The following is a 20,545-nucleotide window of genomic DNA, read 5'->3' as shown; positions in this document are numbered from 1 at the left end:
AAGCGTTTGCACAAGACATTGCTATTGTCTGCCAGACAGCCTCAGGGTAGGACAAAATGAACTAATTGATTTGCAGTTATGTCGCGGTGAATGGTGCTAAACATCCATCTGCGGATTCCTTGTGAGGAGTGATTAATAATTTGTACTCCTGGGCCTAGAAGCCTGAATACCCTTTTTTCATGTAAAACTGAAGAGTTTCATTCTCTCAGCATCACAGATATCTCGTCTACATTGTGGGTTACAAGGACGAGGTCAGGAATGGCTCGCTAGCAGAGCTGCTTAGGCGGTTGTCTTCGGAGGGGTGAAACCCAGCACGGTGATGGGATTAATGGGAATTTGTAAAGCTGACACGCGGTACTGTACAGCAAGCCCGCTACAGCCATTCCTGCGCAGATGTTCCCAGTCCCCTGTCATTGTTCCAGGGATGGAGGATTTCATTTGTGTTTTCAAAGGGAGCACTGGGAGAGTTAAAATTTCACAGAACCCAAATCTAGATAGAGATAGTTCGAGGAATTAGGACTTGGATTCAGATTTTTTTTTTTTTGGTGAACACCATTTCTTTAACCACAGGAGGGAAAATCCCAGTGCCAAACATGTGTAAGCACAGAGAGGTTTAAAAGGTCAGTCCAAAACACTTCACTCAAATACCACCTACACGTTGAGAGTTACATGCAAAATACCCCAAACTGGCTGGTAACAGGGGAGTCTGCAAGACCTCTCCATAGCAGTTTCTGCTTATGGACCTGCTTTTTTCCTGAGACATTGCTTTGACCCTACAAACTTGCATCCCTGTCAGAACTGCACATTTAAATGGTTTAAATTGTGGGACTGAGGCTGTAGGCACACTGCTCTTGTCTGAGCTCTGTCGGCTGTGACCGCCTGTGGTCCCAACTACCAGCCACGTCTCATGGTCTTTGCGGTTGTGTCCCCAGCTCCACCACTCATTCTTGGTCCTTTCTGCCTCTACCTGGAATGAAAACTCGTAGCTGCTCTCTGAGCCATTTCCTGCTTCCTAATGAAATCTATTGGCCTCCTGGGGCAAAAAAAAACATCGACTCAGCCAACTCTTAATGAAGTCATCTGTTTTCATGGTGTTACTGGTGTCGTCTACTTTCCCAGCTCATTAAAAAAATTAACAGCCTTTGGATGTATCCAAAGATTCAGAGATGAGATCTACCTGGTCAGAGTAAATTGCATGCAGTGAACAAGCATTTTTCTTTCCTTTGTGACCTATTTTTATGTATTCTTATATTACCTACATCTTATCCCACACCTCAAGCATTTTGTTTGGGTACATCTACATTGATCAACAGATGCCTACAAAGCCTTGACTTGTTGTTAGCTTGTCCCCTGGCTGGTTTGGACTACTCCAAACAGCTCCCTCCAATATCAAACCAAAGTGTCATCCTGGGAATGACACTCCAGGAACTGATTCAATGCCTCAGCTTTGGCAACCTTCTTTTTTTCTTCTTTCTTTTTTTTTCCACAGTCCTGCAAACCTATCTCAACAGGTTTTACACCCATAAAGGCTCTATGCCACTACACTGTGTATTCACCACTGATCTCATGCCACAAAATACACCCAGTGAGCTATCCATGTCACTTAGGCTCAGGGCCAAGGACTGACAGATGTCCTTTGTGAGAAGTGTGGACACAACGTATATGTCTGAGGCAGGTAGGCATGAAGTGCAAGACAGACATGTCAGGTTGTGCCACGTCTGAGATTGATTGCCTTCTTAGAAGGCTTGGATGAAATCTTTGCAAGCACTTCTCTCCCTGTAATAACCAGAAGGGCATATGCAGACAAAGGTTTTTAAAAGAGCACACCCATCCAAAACACTCCAATGCTGAACAAGCAAGGAACATTTATTCAATTTTATCAGACTCCAATAGTCAGCATGATGATGCCTGGTTGTTTTCTTCTGCTGATAGGTAAGAGCTGCTGGAGAAATTAGCTCTTCTGAGTGCTACACTGTAGTGTATTAGGTAAAAGTAATTACTGTAAGTGCTTTGCAAGAATATCTTTAGGTAATGTATTTGATATACCTCTGAAAATTATTGTGTGAGGAAATAATGAGCTAGGAGAATAGGAAGAGCCTATTTCAGAGAACTTTCCTTATAACCTTCTGGGGGTCACAGGCTCTGGCCACTCATTAAATATAGTGGGAAAGCTTTATAAATGTATGGTGCTGTAAGTGGAGTGAGATTAGATTGAATGAGGCTTTAAATGAAAAAAAGTATCCATTTAGGAGAGTGTTACAGATTCAAGATTGATGGTCCCAGGGATTTCTGCAGACCAAGGGAAAGAGCAAGGCTATGAGTATGCTGCCATATTTTGTCTTTTCTTTCTCATTCTGGAGGTCTGGGTCTAATTTATCACACAGCAATACAACCACCTGAGCATAAACAGATGGAGTAGACAGGCCTGGATGCTTCCTGGCAATATACTTCTCATAAGCCCATGGCCTCAAACAACAGTATCAAACCTTGTTATTTCATCTCTGAGTTTCTGAACCTAATAGATGATCAGCATGTCCATGCTGCTGAGCTGACTCGTAAAACTCATTGCTACAGTAGATTACCGAGGCCAGAAGTATAGTCACATAAAGTAAAATCAGTAGGAACAAAACAGAAAATGTCATGACATTCATTTGTACAAATCCATAGAGTATTCATATCCTGAATACTGTAAGCACTTTGGTGCTGTCCTCTTCAGAAAGGATACAGTAGAAGTAGAGACTGTATGCAGAATAAAAAAAAAAATTATGGTCAGAGGTAGAGAATGGCTTTTCTACAAGGGTTAAGGGCACAAAAATCCTCTCAGGTTTGCTCAGATCAAAATAAGCTAAAGGAGACAGCTCTTCACCTTATGTGTGGTTCAGCTCTGGAACCCCCTGGTGCAGAAGCACTGGGTGCACAAAGCGAGTTTAAAAAACATTTAGATAGAAGAAAAAAATCACTGAGACTATTCAAGAAAATATAACACCATTAAATAAGAAGATCCCAAAGTCTCAACTATCAGATTGCTGGAGGGTGGCAGATGTTGTGGGTTAGCGTCACTGCATATTACCCCATGCTTGTGCTCTTCCCTATGTACCCTCTCCAGCTACAAAGAGGGGGTCTGTGGCAGAAGCAGAGTCAAAATCCACATCTGTAGTCCTTCCCTGGTGACTGGGAAGCTGACAAAACTGAGCTGAATTGAATTTACTCTTTTGTAGAGTTGAGGCAAAAAGGCTTGGCATTGTTTAGTGAGATAAAAGACACCAAAAATATTTTTTCATTTTTTTTTTCTACATTATTACAACCTGATAGGCAGTTCAAATTAGCAAGCCAAAGGACAGTATGTTGTCAAAGCAGAATGATTGCCTGGGAAGTCTGACTGCCTCTTGCCATCGGTCCCAAGGTGGATGGAGAGTGGCCCGGCATCCCTCTGTGCAGGAGGAGGGGAAGGGCTGGGGGACCCGACCTGGTTAACCCACTGGGGCTGTCCCCTGTGTCACAGCCATGCGGGGGTCCTGCACAAAAACAGCTGTAGATGGACATAGGACAGCACGGGAAGCCCACCAGCAGCAATCAGCTGAAAAAGCCTCCTGTTTCTCCCAGCTTTTCCGTGCACCACACAAGGCTCAGTGATACTGGGGAGGGAGGAGGAAGGTGGCCCTCTCTCCCCGAAAACCCTGGCGTCTCCGGCCACTTCAGACAGAGCCACTGAGCTGTGCATTGTGCCCCTTTCCAGAGGGCTGCCTCCTCTCCGTTTGTTTACCACACATCCTGTCTTCCTTTCTGTTTGCTTCACACATCATCGCCTTCATTAATCGTCCTCCCCGCTCCTCATTTGGGCCTTTGGATTTTCAGCTCGCCATGGGTAATTCTAATTACCTCAGGCATAAAAAAAAATAAAATAAAATAGGAGCTTAAGTAGGTGCACTTCATTCTTCAACTGCCTTTTACAAGCAGTTCAGTGCTGGCTACCGAGGGAATCTGATTAAACTAATTACCCTGATTGGCTTGTTTAATCAACTGCTTGGTTTAATTGGGCCTCGCTAATGCGGAGTGGTGGAGGCCGTGGTGCGTAATGTGAGAACCAGGAGACCCGTAGCACCGGTGGTGACACCACTACAGAAACCAGCCCGCATTCCCAGCCTAACGGGTGGATTTTAATAAATGCAGACCTCAGCTGAGAGCCTAACTGTATTCTCAGGAGCCTGAATGGGCTGGAGGTTTTAGTGATAATTAAAATTGCTAGTAAAAAAAAAAAAAAAAAAAAAGGAAGAAGAAGAAAAAAACCTTTTCTCATTAAAGGACTTGTCCTTTTCCCCTCCCCCTGCTGGCTCTGCCCTCCAAACTCGAAGCAATATCGGGAATCCTGTCTGCCTCTTTCAAACAACACTTCAATTCATCAGGGCAAAGAATCCCTCCTCCTTCATCTCCCCCTACCCTTGAGGTTTTTCAGCCCCATTTAGAGCATGCATGGCCCAAAGCAAATACACAGACAAGGGGGTTACAAATTACCTTGCACTAGGTAAATCCGTTCTGAGTAGCTGGGGAGGTTTGTGGAATACAAACAGCTTCTGTGTAAGCATCCTGGGAATAATGGGAATTACTATAGCTCTAATTACTGGAACAATAATAACCTGGAGAGCTTCGCCTTGCCTCGTCCTGTCTCAGCTCTGACCTCCCTCTCCCTTCCCTGCCCTCCACTTGCTCTCGCAGCGTGTGGGATGAGGACGAAGAGCTGAACACACGCCTTGTTTTGTAAAGTTCCACTCATCTACGGGCAATGTATTTTACGGTGACACACAGACTGAATTTGTTACTCCCTGAGGATTTTCTTAGAGACAACAACAGACTGGCAATCCAATAGACATGGCCACGAGCGTTGAACCTCTGAATTCAACATTTTGTTCTGGCACAGGGTTTCCCCATGCTGTAGTGCAGGCCACTTGGGCATGAACAAATTCATATGCCACTGTCATAACTCTCTTTTTTTCTATCTGTAAAATGGAGACAATTAGCACTATTGTACTTGTGCGGATGGAAAAGTGTGGGATTTCTGTAAAGATCCAGTAGACACAGGTGCAACCACTCACAGCCATGTTAGCAATCCTTGAGATCTCCTAGCATGATTTTTGGAGGTGATATTACAAGCTTAAATTCTGAGGGTCAAATGAGCTGGCAACATTCAAACCCCCAGCATTTATTTTGAATTGTCCATGAAGCTGACTTTCTTCTTCACTGCAAGAATAGACACCAAGCTAAGGCAAAATAGATCTTCCAGGGAAACTTGTTCAACTTCACCTATCCTCACAAAGCCACCCCAAAATCAGACCACGTGTCTGAGAGCATTGTCCAAATGCTTCATGAAGTCAGGCAGCTCAGTGCCGTGACCACTTCCCTGGGGAGCCTGTCCCACTGCCCGACCACCTCTGGGTGCAGAACCTTTCCCTAACCCCCAGCCTGACCCTCCCCTGTCCCAGCTCCATGCCGTTCCCTCGGGTCCTGTCGCTGTCCCCAGAGAGCAGAGCTCAGCGCCTGCCCCTCCGCTCCCCCCGTGAGGGAGCTGCAGGCCGCCATGAGACCTACCCTCAGTTAACTGAACTACTTTTGACTCTAGTTGAGGGATGTATACAGCTGCTCTGTTGAGGTGGGAATTCATTGGATCAATGGGCATCTGGGAGAAGAAGAAGAAAATAAACTCTTAAAGCAGGCCTTGGGAAGAATATCTATTTAAATTTCAGCTGCCTCAGTCCTTTATCAGTCAAGCCACTAGAGAGGGATTTGTCACAGCTACCTTTAGCCACAGAAAATTTAAATTTATATACTTGAAGTAACAGCTCCAGTCTGCCTTTGTACTCGGTGCAAAGAAATGTGCCTTTCTGCCTATTTCAGGTGTCCACTTCAGTTTGCCCCAGAAGTACCATTTTTTTCTGCTTTGGCTATAGAGGGAGTTGCAGGTAAGCTTGGAGCTACACCACGGACAAAAGACCCCCCCTTTGGCTGCTGCATGGAGCACCCCATGGAAGACAGCAGAGCACCCCACAGAACCCAACGTATGCTCATGAGTTCATTGGAGACCTGAGGTCTCACCAGGCTGGCTTTCACCCCTTGCAGACAAGCAGAATAAACCTGTCCTGCCTCTTACCATGCCCACTGCTGTCTCAGTGAGCACTATGCACGTGTTGGCCCAGCTTCCTGGGCATTGGGCAAGGGATTATCCGTATGCAATAACAGATGCACAGAAGGGTTAGGTTTTATTTTAGATGGCAAAACCTTAAGGGAAAAGAAGACAGTTCCTCCAGAACCAGTTGAGTGAATTCCTGCTTTAGGCAGCATACCCTCTGCTTACTGTCACCCTGCATCTTTGTACCACACACAGTGGGTTGCTTTACCCCCACACCTCTCATTGTCAGGTTTTCATTCTGATCAAAACTGTAATGATCCTCAGACTAGTGAAAGTTGTGTTTGAATTCTGTAAAAATTCAAATGCTTGGTTGTTTTTGGATCATACATTTTGGAAGTTTCCTTTGCATTGTCTCACCCATAATCCACAGCATGTGAACCCTGTGGTTCATAAACCCAGCTCTAATTGCTTTGGAGAAGTCTCTCCTTTTAATTTTGTGGTTTGCTCTGGGCTGAAAAATGTCCATATAAGTGAGTAGGTGAAAGTGTTTTAAAACCACAGGGAGCCCCAGTGTTGAGCTGGAAAGGAAATCAAAACTTTTCTTCATGGACAGAGTATGTTTTATATTCCAGCTGGCCATGCTGGAAAGGTCATGAGGCACTACCCAGCTGGGGTTATCACAGCAACTGTCCCAAAAGCACCAGCTGCTGGATGCCTAAATTACAGTGACAGCAAAAATCATTACAGTTTTTACAAGAATGAGCATGGCATTTTATACCAGAGTATAGCTGGCCAGACATGAAACAAAGGAATAAACAGCAATAACCACTTGCTAATATTTCTCTTGTCTAGGGTCAGTTAGGATAGTGGTGCGGTGATCTCCCGCCCCATCCTTCTGCCTGGCGGCATCTGTCTGGGACGCTTAATGAATGATTGGTAAACATAACTTTTCCCAGCAAGACAAAATCTGTTTCTAACTCATGACCTACTGACACTCGTTCATTATGTAGCCTTCTTCTGAGAGACAGGCTGTTTAGGAAAACCATTGACTGGCTACATGCTCCATACAGCTATCCCCTAATTACCAGATAGTCTGTGCTAGTAACTGTGTGATGCTAAAGGGCTGCCGAGCAGATGTTATGTATAGGGTATCACGGACACTTAGGGCACAGCTCAGGAAAATGATTCTCTGAGGCGATGCAGTGCCGTGGGACCTGTTGCAGAAGCTGTGGAGCTCGGGGAGACATCCGTGCTGGCTCTCATCACAGCTGAAATGGGGCCATATTTCACCAACAACACTGTCTCCTGCAGCTGTCCCTCCTCTTGTGTAAGGATTTCATCTAATGCCTGTGAAGACCAATGGAAATTTTTCATTGACTTTGGGCTAGGCATTATTTGAAAGTATCTTGAGATATATACCAGTTCTTGTTAAATCCTCCATATTCACAGCACATGGCATTGTCCTTCATTCAGGTGCACTGGGAAGTCAGGAACAGAGTTTATCAGAGATGTTCCTTCCTCGCAGGTGGTACCACAGGCTCAGTTAAACACACCAGCATGTACAGCACCATGTGGTTTTGTTTGCCTGTCGTTCAAGGATGAGGCCATGAGGGCTAAACAAGAAGATTCATCTAAAGCTGATCATTTCAGCTAGATATTCATTCCTGATGGAATGAATGGCATTGCAGAGAGAAGAGGTGCTTAACAAACACTCTCATTTCCCACTCTTCCCACTGAGCTCTTGGGAATTGATGCATGCTAGATGCATGCTAGAGATAATGCTTGTTTTTCTCTCCTCAGAGAGCTGTGGTTCACCTGATGAGGTAAATCACCTCATCACTCTCATCAGGTTTAGCTAAAGATCCTGGTAATTTGGAGATGCTGAAAACTTTAGTTTTCTTTCCACAAGCTATTTATATACCTGCTTTTTATCTTTTCTTTTTTTTTTTTTCAGTTCCAAGGTGCTGCTTTAAAATACCCTATTATCGATAAGCAGCTAACTTTGGAATGTCTCCATTTGATTGGAATGATTCCAAGCTATCATTACATTTTTATTGCATTTTAATAACCTTCATGCTTTCGGGGCTTTTCACCTTGGCATTAGTAAACACTGACAATCCTAGAACTGTTGAACGTCATACCATTCCCAATGACCTCTGTGTCTCGATACAGATTTCCTAGCAGCGTGAAAGCAAAGGGGATTTGACCAAGGCTGAGTGGAATCAAAACAATGGAAACACAGACAGTTGGCTCTAGAGCCTTGGCAGTGCCATGAGTAAATAAAACCGCTCTGTGTTTATCACTTCATTCAGTCCAGATGGGTTGTTTTCCTCATGCTGCAGTTGTCATCCTGTACCAATACAAAGCCCTGAATGATATTTCTGTAGCATGTTGCTTCAATGAAGCTGTCCTAGAGTGGCTGTACTAGTGGTTTTGAAGTTGCCTCTGGGTGTCTCATGTGGTTAGGCTTACAGATGTCTTCTGTGGTCTCTCTTTCTCTATCAGTCATCGTTTGGCTCTCATGTCTTCCAGATTTCCAGATACCTCCTGCCTGTGTCTGCCTAAATGAAGGCTCCCTGTAAAGCCCTCCCATGTACTACAGAAAGATCTGCTTCTGGTTTGGCTTCACATAGTGCAATGTATGTTTTGTGAAAACCTAGGAACTGACAATCAGATTATTGATCACAGCAAACAATTCTGGCTCCGCTGTGTCTAATTCTACGCCCCCCCCGGAAAGCGGTTTTAGATTTGTTGAATGAATCCGCAGTTGATTAAAGGCTAAGGTTGGACATGTAGGCCTGAACCAGCCAGAGTACAGGGAGGAACTTCTCATTTTGTTTGCCCATCTAATTAGACTCAGCTGCAGCCTGTATCCTTTCTGCAGCTCAAGCCCCCCATTTTTCTGGAGAGAAGCTTATGTCTTCTACATGTACTGCACATGGGAAGTTCAGGGCACTGAGCACATCACTGCACCTGCCTGCTGGAAGTGAGGTTCATCAGACCAATTGCTGACAGTCGTGTTGCCTGCCTTTGAAAACAGACACTTACTCCATGAAGCGATCAAGAGGGAATGATTCATGCCAGGAACTGGGATTTGAAAGCCTCAGAGGTCAAGCTCCTGCCTCAGCCATAGCTCTCGTGTGCGATTTGAGACAAAACGTTTATGGCATAGAGTGTATATCTTGGATCAATGAGAGGTCCAAGAGGACCTAAGCTGCATATATGTGGGGAGATTTCAAGCTCACCTGGCTCTGCTCCCAGGTAACATTCCTCTGCATTAGCAATAAGCATGTTAACAAATGGCTTTGCTATTATTGACATAGCAAAAACACTGTCCCTGTGTGTCTAGACACCAGCTGAAACCAAGTGAGGACTTGTGTCTCTGCATTCTGCTCCTGACACAAGACCTTAGTCTCCCTGCCTTTCCTCCAATAACACATGCTATATGGATAACAGAGAGTTTTCAGTCACTTTTAAAAGCAGACCTGATTATATGACCAAACTAAAAAGCTAGCAGGAAACAAAACCGCTGGGTAAAACTATTAAAAAAAAAATCGCACACACGCACACACACACCACACATAAATAATAAATAAATAAAACCAGCATGATTCGTAAGGGGAACCCAGTAGCATCTTCCTCCTGGAGTCTCTGAAACCCCAAGGGAGCCTGCCCCACAAGCTGGTTTCAAGGTGTTTCCTCTCTAAAACCCCTTTTAAAGAGCTGAGTAACCTCATGGGCTTTGCACTGGGCTCTGCACTGGTGTGAGCAGGGCTGCCGGGGGATAATTCAGTACAAAATATGACCCTGGCTTAGTGCAGTCTGGCTCTGGCAGGGCTGTACACAAAGCCACAGAGCCTGTGTGAGAATGCCCTCAGTCAGCCTCATAAAATGTTGTAGTTTGCAGCTGAGAAGGGATAAATTAAACTAACAAGCATGACAGCTATTTAAAAATAAGAAATCATGTTTCATAGAGTAAAACAACATCTGAGGCCCCAGAGAGTCTGTACTTTGTATTTTTAATAGTCCTTTCACTGCAACAACACTCTCCCCTCCACTTAGCCGGGCTGAAGACCCCGAGTTCAAACATTTCCCCACTGCTCTCTCCCCGGTTTCCTGCAGCTCTCATCTTTACTATCAGTCTGGATAACTTTTTTTTTTCTCTTCCTTTTTTTCTTTTTTTTTTTTCGAGGGCAAGGGCTCATTAGCTAGGAATTGATAAACAAAGAGGCGGGTGGTAGCAGAGGTCCGGGGCTCCCTCGGGGCGGTGGTGGTGGCTGTCCTGCGGTGGAGCCTCCCACCCAGGACGTCTCGGTGCGGCCCCCAGATGCAGCCTGTCTGCAAACGTGTTGGAGGACAGGCTGTCAGGGCTGAGCCGCCATGCGTCGGCCCTTTGGGGAAATCGTGTTCTGAGGGTATAGAAAGCCTCTGTTTCATCAGACTCGCAGAGGGTGAGGGTGGCTGGTCTTGCTTTGCCAGCGTCTGGTGGGTTTTGGCACCCGAGGTGCTGGATTCGGCATAGCATGGTGGTACCTTTGGGTATTAGTGGTGGTAAAAGCTCAAATCCTTAATGAGATGTGAACCCCAGTGCTGAGGACTTGAGGAGCTGTCTTCCACAGAAGTCTGTGTCTTTTTGAAGACCATGACATCCATATCCATCTGTGCTGCCTGGATGCTTTTAGCACTCTGGTGCTTAAAGGAGGGCTAAAAGTAACCAAGAGAGAATGCAAATGCAGCTAAAAGTAGCTTTGAAGCAATTTGGCAATGATCATTAATGGCTAGCTTCTTCAAAGAAGGATAAATTCAGGATAAATTCCCTGTGCAAACAGATAATCTGTGGCAGGATTACATCAAGGAAATAGAAACCATCATGCAGCCAAACGACTCATTATACACATAATTCAGTTGCCATTTCTCCAGAAAACCAAATATTACTATTCCCTGTGGTCCTTAAAGCTGATAAAGACAAAAGACAGGGTGTTAATATTATTTAAGGCAAAGCAGAGACTTTCAGGCTGATTTTTCACAAGGTGACAGCTATGCAAATACGGAAGCTGAGGCAGAGAATTGCAAGGAGAAATTAAGGGGTTAGTTACAAGGGAGCCCATGGTTTATTTGTATGCCTGAAAATCTCATTTAGGTTTATGATTTGAAGCTATCCAGATCAAAAGCTGATTATCTTTTTCCGCAGCTCTAGTGGAAGAACTCAAAGCAGAGTATTTCTCTGTGTCATATCCTCTGCCAACTCACGGAGCCCCAAAGACATGATTAAAATCAAAGTTTGGAGGAGCACGCTGCTTTCACCTTGCCTTCTTTCCTGAATAATAGAAAGAGTTTTGGGCTGTTGATCTAAAGAGGACTTGAAGACAAGGAGCTCATTAGCCTGTTTAGTATTGCAATCTTGTCTTCCCAAAGGACAACAGGAACAGAAGGTCCTGAGTGTCCAGAATCAGCAGACACAGCCTCAAAGCAGGGCAGGTGAGTTTCTGCAAGCAAATGCTTGGTGAAGCTGAGCAGAAACAGAACTATCTCCAGCCATCTGCTTTCTGCAGACACCCTCACTCTGCCCATGGATTAGGAAGTAATTTTTCAGGGGCAAAAACTGATTTTTTGTCTGACGACAATCTGCATGTGGTCTGAAATGGAGCTAAGCTGTGTGCTGCAAGTACAAGCCAACTACAGCGAGCTTTCTGTAGAGCTTGCTGGAACATTTTTCATTAATGTTGTCTGCTTTTGATGAAAAATAGCTTCGTTATTGTGGTAGAATTTTTCATGGGAAATTTATTAATTTTAGTTTTTTTTTCTATTTCTCAGATTAAAAAATGAAAATGAAATGAAAGCAAAGGCTCTCTAATGTTCTGAAATTAAAATGTTGACTTACATTTTCCTTTCTTTAAATTTTCTCCCTTTTCTTCTTTTTCTATAAGGAAAAACACATTTCCCTTAGTTTTTCTATCCTTTTTCCTCCTCTTAGCTGAAAAAGAAAAAGAAGTGAGAAATAAAGATTTTTTTTTCTTAAGAAACTGTAATCAAGCAAAATGGTCTATTCTATTTTCAAAGAACACCCCCACACCCTCCCCTTTCCCATCTTATTTGAAAGTTAAAAAATTTAATTTCCTCATGAATTTGGAAGATTTTTTTTTCTTCTCCCTTTTTTTTTTTTAGGACAGATCTGACTCATAACCCATACATTTTTCTTCACGTCTCACACTGCACTTGGAGGAACATTTTCTACAGCTACCAGGGGACTTATCAGAGTAAATCGTATTTCATAAAGTAACACAGGCACTGGGGAGCTCAGATTCAGCTGTTCTGTCTCTTGTGCTGACTTGCAAGGGTTGAGCAACCCGCTGCCATACCACTGGGCATTTCTACTGGCATTAATCTAACATGCTGAGTTAACAGGAGCACTAAAGAGCAAGAAACCAGGGATGAGTGGCTGCAGCCTGCCCTGTGCATGGTGCTGCATCCCCTGGGTGTTCCAGCTCAGGCACAACAGCCCCACAACCCCTCTTTTCCAGGCACAGTGCAGGCAGTCAGAGGATGGTTTTGTCCCTGCCAGGCAGCACCTGGAGCAGCGCGAATGATAAAGGCTCTATTGATCTAGGATTTTGACCCATGGGATCAAAAATGGTCTTTGTTGAAAGCAGAGAATTCCATGAAAAGAGGTCACAAGAAGTAATTAGATCTAATGGGAAATGAATTCACCAGCATGAGCTTTATGTTGCCTGTATGCAACTTAAGGAACATGCAGCTAGATAAGTACCCCTTGAAGCAGCTGTAACCTTGAAGCAACTGGCAATAGATGGACGCCCATCTAGGCACCTCGATTTTCAGAAACATTTGACATCTGGCAGCTGTCTTAGTGAGTGTGAACCTGAGCGTTTGCATCCTGGTTGATCCACGGACTGCTCAACAGCCTCGTGATGTGATGAGACGCAAATGGACCTGAGCTGTGCGGACCCCCTCGTGTCAGGTTAAACCACGTTTGCTTTCCACCTGCAAGCATGCTGCAGAGCAGGGATGTCTGACGGGAGTCTGGCTGTGCAGGTCTGGCTTATACTTGTCCCCCTTTCATTACTGAGCCTCCAAGTCAGGACTCTCAGGGTGTGTTGAAGATTAAGCACATGCATGCCCTAAGATGCAAACTATTTCAGTATGAGCAATGGACAAATCCCAGAGAATAAGTGTATCCCTATTTTTTTACTTCATTCTTGTAGACAGAGTTTACAGAACTTCCCTCCTTGTAAATTTTGAGCTATTTTTATGTCGTGGCAGGGAGGGATGATGTTCTCCTTGCTAAATATTAGATTTTCTTTTGAATTAATAGTAGAAAGACTCTTTCAAAACTAAGGAAGTTGTTAAAGATGTCATACACACTCACATTCACATGTGCTGCATTTTATCACTGGAACATATTTTTTTTTTCTGCTCATTTTTGTTTCTGCCCTATTTTTCACCCTGTTTGTATTTTTTTCTCTTCTCCCCATTTTCAATTCCTTCACAGTAAAATGCTCCCTGGCATTTCATTTTGTTATTTTCAGGTGGATTTGAAATTAATCAAATAAATTCATTTATCCTACCTATAGAGAAGGTGTTCAAGTGGTATTTACCCATGTCACTAAAATCCTAGATTTGATCAGCACTCTCCTCCAGCAAAAGATGTTTCTTTGGTAAAACAGTTGCAGATCATGATGGTTTGCACTAAACAGCGTGCGAGGCTGTCAGCCAAAAAACAGTAAACACCCAAATGATGCAGCACGTCAGAAACACTTCAAAACTGTTTCATAAAACATCATCAGGTAGTCGGTCTATAGCAATATACATTGCTTCCTCTTAGCTAACACTTAGCACCACTTGGTGAACTTACGAATTTCTCACAGTTTCAGTTAGCAATAAATTAATAAGAACGGTAGCGGAAAACAGGATTTAGGGTGTTTATAACTAAAACTAAAACTCCTGTTTTTTTTTTTTTTTTTTTTTAAATGTAACTGTACCCCCACTTCTCAGAAGTACGTTGGTAACCACCAGAGTTAAAGTGCATTGTTTATCTGAATTGTGCAGACAACTCCAAAAGCTGCTAAAAAGCAGCAGTCAGGAATATGATCCCTCAGGGCTTTCTCAATGGGAATTGCTATTCTGTTTGTGAGATAAAGGCTGTGGGAATTCCCCTTATCAAACTCAGTTAACAAGCTTTCATTGAAAGCTGGCCAGACTGAATGATAAAAAGGTTGGAAAAAATGACTGTGATCCCTCCGTCATTAAGCATTAAAAAAATGAATTCTAAACCAAAGGAAAACCTGATACTCACGTAGGTGAGAGCAACCACTTATTATCACAGTTTCTCAGTTGCCCTGAATTTTGCATATAATCCACACTGTGCTGGAGACATCTCAATGCTTAGGAGCCATATATCAGTATATAGTGGTCTTTGTGTCTTTTCCCTTGGTGCAGGGCAAGACCAGGTTATCCCTCTGTCTTAGAAACATCTCCTGTTTGATAACTTTCTGCATTCACGTCACATTAGAGCAGTTCTTGGGTTACTCCATTCCATACCTGCAGCTAAACCATTACAGTCAAGAGCTCAAGACTGACAAAAGCATGAAATTATTTTTCAGCCACTGAACTAAATGATGCATAACACGCTAGGTCTGGCCCTGAATCTGCAATCTGCTCATTATTTGGGCTTTCATTTCCCCCTCCATTGCTGGAACTAGATGGGTCAGGAACTTCTTAGATCAGCTTTTGATTTCTAGGAGTTCCCAGTGCTGTTTTAGGTTGCACAGACATCTCAGCCTGCAGTACATATTTAACTCCCCTCACCTGTGCCCAAATCTTTGTAGATTCACCATCACTTGTGCCATAGACACTTCAAGCACCATAACTTAGCTAAAAGTGTTTTTAAGCCCAGTGTTCCTATGTGTAATGTAACTCCAGCCAAGGGAACAGCGGATGCTGCTGCGTGACACTGAGATCCAGTTGACCAAGAGCCAGTGCTGATGTGGCCCATCCAGTGCAGCCCATCAGGGATCAGCCTCTCCTTGATGTGGTTGTGGAGGCACACAGTGAGGCACGTTCCCTACGGACTAAGGCCAAGCCTCCTCCCAAAAGCATCCTCCAAACAGCCTGATGGAGCAAGGTGCACGTGGAGAACAGCGGCACACGCACACCCTGTGAGTTACGAGGCATTAAACCCCTCGCGGAACTCTGGTGACTTCAGAAACCACAAAAATGATTAAATTATTTCCACATAATGAGAAATGTTTCCATCTTATAATTGAATACCTTATATGGACCAGAACCCCCTGATTTTTTCTCATTTCCTCTTTGGAGGCTCCCAGAAATTTCTCTCCTCTGCTCCCTGACGTGCAGATTGTTTCACATAGTTTCAGCTTCTCCTGGTGCTTTCACCTGCAACAAGATTCTTTTGTCTTATCACTGGTACCTCAGATGTGCCCTCAACTGTTCCTGAACAAGTCTTTCCAGGAGAAAGGTTGCAGCAAAGAGAGAATTTGGTTCCTTGATATTGTTAGTGGTAGTTCCTCATCATCTGGTAATTCTCATGCAGAGGAATTGCACATGAAATGAAATTCAGAGGAAAAGCAGCATTTACCATTCAGAAATTTGTCTTCATGTGGTTCCTCACTTAGAGCCAACATCTGAGAGCTGAGTCACAGTGTTTCTTTCAGAAAGAGATCCATTTCTGAGAACACAGAACTTACCACAATCTGCAGGAAACTGTCCCAATGTCTAATTATTCTCAGTGTAAAAAATTTACATTTTATTTCCTATTCAACTTTTTTTCCTGACTTCAGCTTGCAACCACTGGACCCTGTCGTGCTTATATTTGTGTAATTAAAGAAGACTGAACCTTTGCATATCCACTGCTCTTGCACACAGCTGTGGTTCATGACCAAGACACCACTTAATCAACAGGCTAGAATAATTTACAATAGCCTAAATATGCATACATTAAATACCAAAATCAAACCACTGGGGATTTGGAATTATATTGCTGAGATAGCTTAATACTGGATCTCAAATATTCAACGTATACATGAATATGTATATTTTAAAATTTAAGCAATTAAAATACCATGCAGACAGACTGCAAATTAAATTTAACAACACAGACTTTTGTTTAGCTATGCTATGACTCAATTTTACTTTACACTTTTACTTTACACTTTACTGCCGTTAAAGACAACAAAAAATCCTTTTACAAATACATCAACGCGAAACGGAGGACTAGGGAGAATCTCCATCCTTTACTGGATGCGAGGGGAAACCTAGTTACTAAGGATGAGGAAAAGGCTGAGGTGCTTAATGCCGCCTTTGCCTCAGTCTTTAGCGGCAATACCGGTTGTTCTCCGGACACCCAGTGCCCTGAGCTGGTGGAAGGGGATGGGGAGCAGGATATGGCCTTTGCTATCCATGAGGAAATGGTTGGCGACCTGCTACGGAGCTTGGATGTGCGCAAGTCGATGGGGCCGGATGGGATCCACCCAAGGGTACTGAGAGAACTGGCGGAGGAGCTGGCCGAGCCGCTTTCCATCATTTATCGGCAGTCCTGGCTATCGGGGGAGGTCCCGGTTGACTGGCGGCTAGCCAATGTGACGCCCATCTATAAGAAGGGCCGGAGGGCAGACCCGGGGAACTATAGGCCTGTCAGTTTGACCTCAGTGCCGGGGAAGCTCATGGAGCAGATTATCTTGAGGGTCATCACGCGGCACTTGCAGGGCAAGCAGGCGATCAGGCCCAGTCAGCATGGGTTTATGAAAGGCAGGTCCTGCTTGACGAACCTGATCTCCTTCTATGACCAAGTGACGCGCTTGGTGGATGAGGGAAAGGCTGTGGACGTGGTCTACCTTGACCTCAGTAAGGCTTTTGACACCGTTCCCCACAACATTCTCCTCGAGAAACTGGCTGCTCGGGGCTTGGACTGGCGTACGCTTCGCTGGGTTAGAAACTGGCTGGATGGCCGGGCCCAGAGAGTTGTGGTGAATGGAGTCAAATCTGGTTGGAGGCCGGTCACTAGTGGAGTCCCCCAGGGCTCGGTACTGGGGCCGGTCCTCTTTAATATCTTTATTGATGATCTGGATGAGGGCGTCCAGTGCACCCTCAGTAAGTTTGCAGACGACACCAAGCTAAGTGCGTGTGTCGATCTGCTCGAGGGCAGGAAGGCTCTGCAGGAGGATCTGGATAGGCTGGAGCGATGGGCTGAGGTCAACTGCATGAAGTTCAACAAGGCCAAGTGCCGGGTCCTGCACCTGGGCTGCAACAACCCCAAGCAGAGCTACAGGCTGGGAGATGAGTGGCTGGAAAGCTGCCTGGCCGAGAAGGACCTGGGAGTATTGGTGGATAGTCGGCTGAATATGAGCCAGCAGTGTGCTCAGGTGGCCAAGAAGGCCAACGGCATCCTGGCCTGTATAAGAAGCAGTGTGGCCAGCAGGTCGAGGGAAGTGATTGTGCCCCTGTACTCGGCTCTGGTGAGGCCGCACCTCGAGTACTGTGTTCAGTTTTGGGCCCCTCGCTACAGGAAGGACATGGACGTGCTCGAGCGAGTCCAGAGAAGGGCGACCAAGCTGGTGAGGGGTCTGGAGAACAAGTCTTACGAGGAGCGGCTGAGGGAGCTGGGCTTGTTCAGCCTGGAGAAGAGGAGGCTCAGGGGCGACCTCATCGCTCTCTACAGTTACCTGAAAGGAGGCTGTAGAGAGGTGGGGGTTGGTCTATTCTCCCACGTGCCTAGTGACAGGACGAGGGGGAATGGGCTAAAGTTGCGACAGGGGAGTTTTAGGTTGGATGTTAGGAAGTACTTCTTTACCGAAAGGGTTATTAAGCATTGGAACGGGCTGCCCAGGGAGGTGGTGGAGTCACCATCCCTGGAGGTCTTTAAAAGACGTTTAGATGTAGAGCTTAGGGATATGGTTTAGTGGAGTACTTAGTGTTAGGTCGGAGGTTGGACTCGATGATCTTGAGGTCTCTTCCAACCTAGAGAAATCTGTGAATCTGTAAATTTATCATGAATTTTTGGTGCTGTCATTTTGTTTTATTTGGACATTTCCTTAAGCCTTAAAAAATTAATTTCCATCTGTGTTGTCAAATGAACCACAGCCACATGGAGGCTGGATTCTTCATCAATACTATGTGCCCACATGGTCCAGGACAGGAAAAAAATGTAGAAAAAGCACAATTTTACATTTCAACTGATCACTTCTTCAGGGCATTGGTCAGTAACTTAAGCACAGGCACATGAATGTTACTGGTCTGCTGCTTGATCCTTGCTGCTGATCCCTAAGAACCCATGACACCTTCATAGAAGGTAGAAAGAGTTGTCCATTATGAGTAATTCACCTTTCATGCAAATTACTCAAAGACTGGATTTCTCTGCCAAGATTAACAAATGGCAACAAAATGGAGTTTGCAGAACATATTGTTTCAAAGGGATAAAGTGCAAGAAGCAACACAGTGTTTCAGAACTGAAGTCTGCTTAGATTTCAGACTTACCTACTAGCCTTCTCTCCCCTCTCCTGTAGTCTCACTAACATCCCTCCATGCTTTTGGTGGTTTACTGACAACTTTTCTTTTATTCTAGTTCCACCTATAACTTCTCATTTCAAGTGTCCAAATTGAGTTGTGCACAGCAAGGAGTGGGTGTGAAAGCTAAAGCAAGTAGGTCATTCATTAGGCACAGAAGTGACCAGGATCCATGTTGGCATAAAGTGATACCCACCATTAGATTTCACAGCAGTTCAGAAACAAAAGTTTACAACCAAAAAGAAAACAAAGAAGAAAAAAGGAAATGACTAGAAGTGCAAGTGCAAGAAGTGCAAGGACCAGTTCTAGATCTACTACTTTTAGAAGTAAAGATTCCCAGAAGTGAACAGATTGCTCATACATTACTCCTTACTATTATCTGGGGGCTTGAGGTTTCTTACATGATTTGCCATGTGTTCAACACTGTAATTGGTTAATTGCATTTCTTTATTGGTTATTCCACAAACCACATTTAAAAGTCCTAAAGCCAGAAGTGGTATGGTCATTTCTAAGTAAATTCTGGGAAGCAAAAGCCAAAAATTGGAACAAACTGATAAAAAAAAAAAAACACACCAGCCTAGTACAGTATATTTTCAAGTACTACAACTACTCCCTTAGAGTTATTGCTGTGTTCTGAAAATATTGTTAGGACATTGTAAAACTTCTCTACGTGGCATAATTCCTGTTTGTAATAACACACTAATGTATATTAAAATCAATGAAAGATCTTCATATCCAAGTCATGCAATTGTCAACGTGTCCATATTTTAGTTGCAATCCCTTGAGTGACAGGAATGTGATACTCCTTTTGAACTCATTTCCAGTTCTTTTTGTTTGTAAATAGTCTGAGGTCATTAATCAACACAGCTTCCTCAAACCATTAACAGAACCACTGCTCTGCTTGGCTGTTTCTCTTTGAAGAGGATTACTAAACCATTTGCTCTAGTTTCAATTCCACATGGGTTCCCCCTCTGAATTGCATGCTAAGTTTTGGGACTGAGCAAATTCTTCATCTGGTTTCATGTCAAAACCTTCTGAAGTCACAGAGTTCTGCACAGAACTGATGCAGAGCCATAAACTGTCCAACTTCACTAGAGATTGGTCCAACCATATTTTCTGGAGAAGGGTGGGAGCTGGAGCAAGCCCTTGAGGGAAAATGAGTTACGTTTCAAACAAAGCTAAAAACCAGGCAAATCTTACACCATTTCAGTTTTCACAGCCAGCATATTTAGAATACTTTTCCCTATCTTTTCATCCAGAAAATGGGACCTGGTCCATAGCGTTCTTCAGAAAGGCTAGCAGAAGATCAGCTGAGATAGGGAAATGTGCCAAGTTTCTCTTGTAACTGGACAAAGTCCTACATTGTGTTAATCCAGAGTAGTCACGCTTTTTTTGTGTTTGCTTTCCTAAACAGCCACGCATACAGATTGGTGGACCTGATGTGTCCTTTCCCATATTCAGATATTCAAGCTGGTTATAATTGCAAGTAGAAGCAGAAAGCAAAGGAGGATGCCATCATTTTTTTGGGCAAATTCACAAAGCTAGTCAATGTGCACTGGGTGCTGAGGATCAAAGACTGAGAGAAACAACTGTTAATTTATTAAAAATAACTTTGAAAAAATAATTATGGAAAAAAATATCACCTGATATTTGACAAGTGGGACAAAGGCACCAGGTTACATGCTGTAACATGGATCTCACCCGTGTATCACATGCATCCAGGCCACTGAAGCTGGACCAAGAGTTTGCAAAATATGAGGCATATCAAGATACATTATACATATATAAACATATATTTATCCAGATTAGTTTCATCTGGAAATAAACTTTCAAATGTCACCAGAAAAGTGATATAAAAAAAATAACTCTCCATTCCTCCCAAACCTT

The sequence above is a fragment of the Anser anser genome (genome assembly GCF_964211835.1).
Source record: "Anser anser genome assembly, chromosome: 4".
Taxonomy (NCBI): Eukaryota; Metazoa; Chordata; class Aves; order Anseriformes; family Anatidae; genus Anser; species Anser anser.
Note: the sequence above shows the minus strand (reverse complement) of the source record.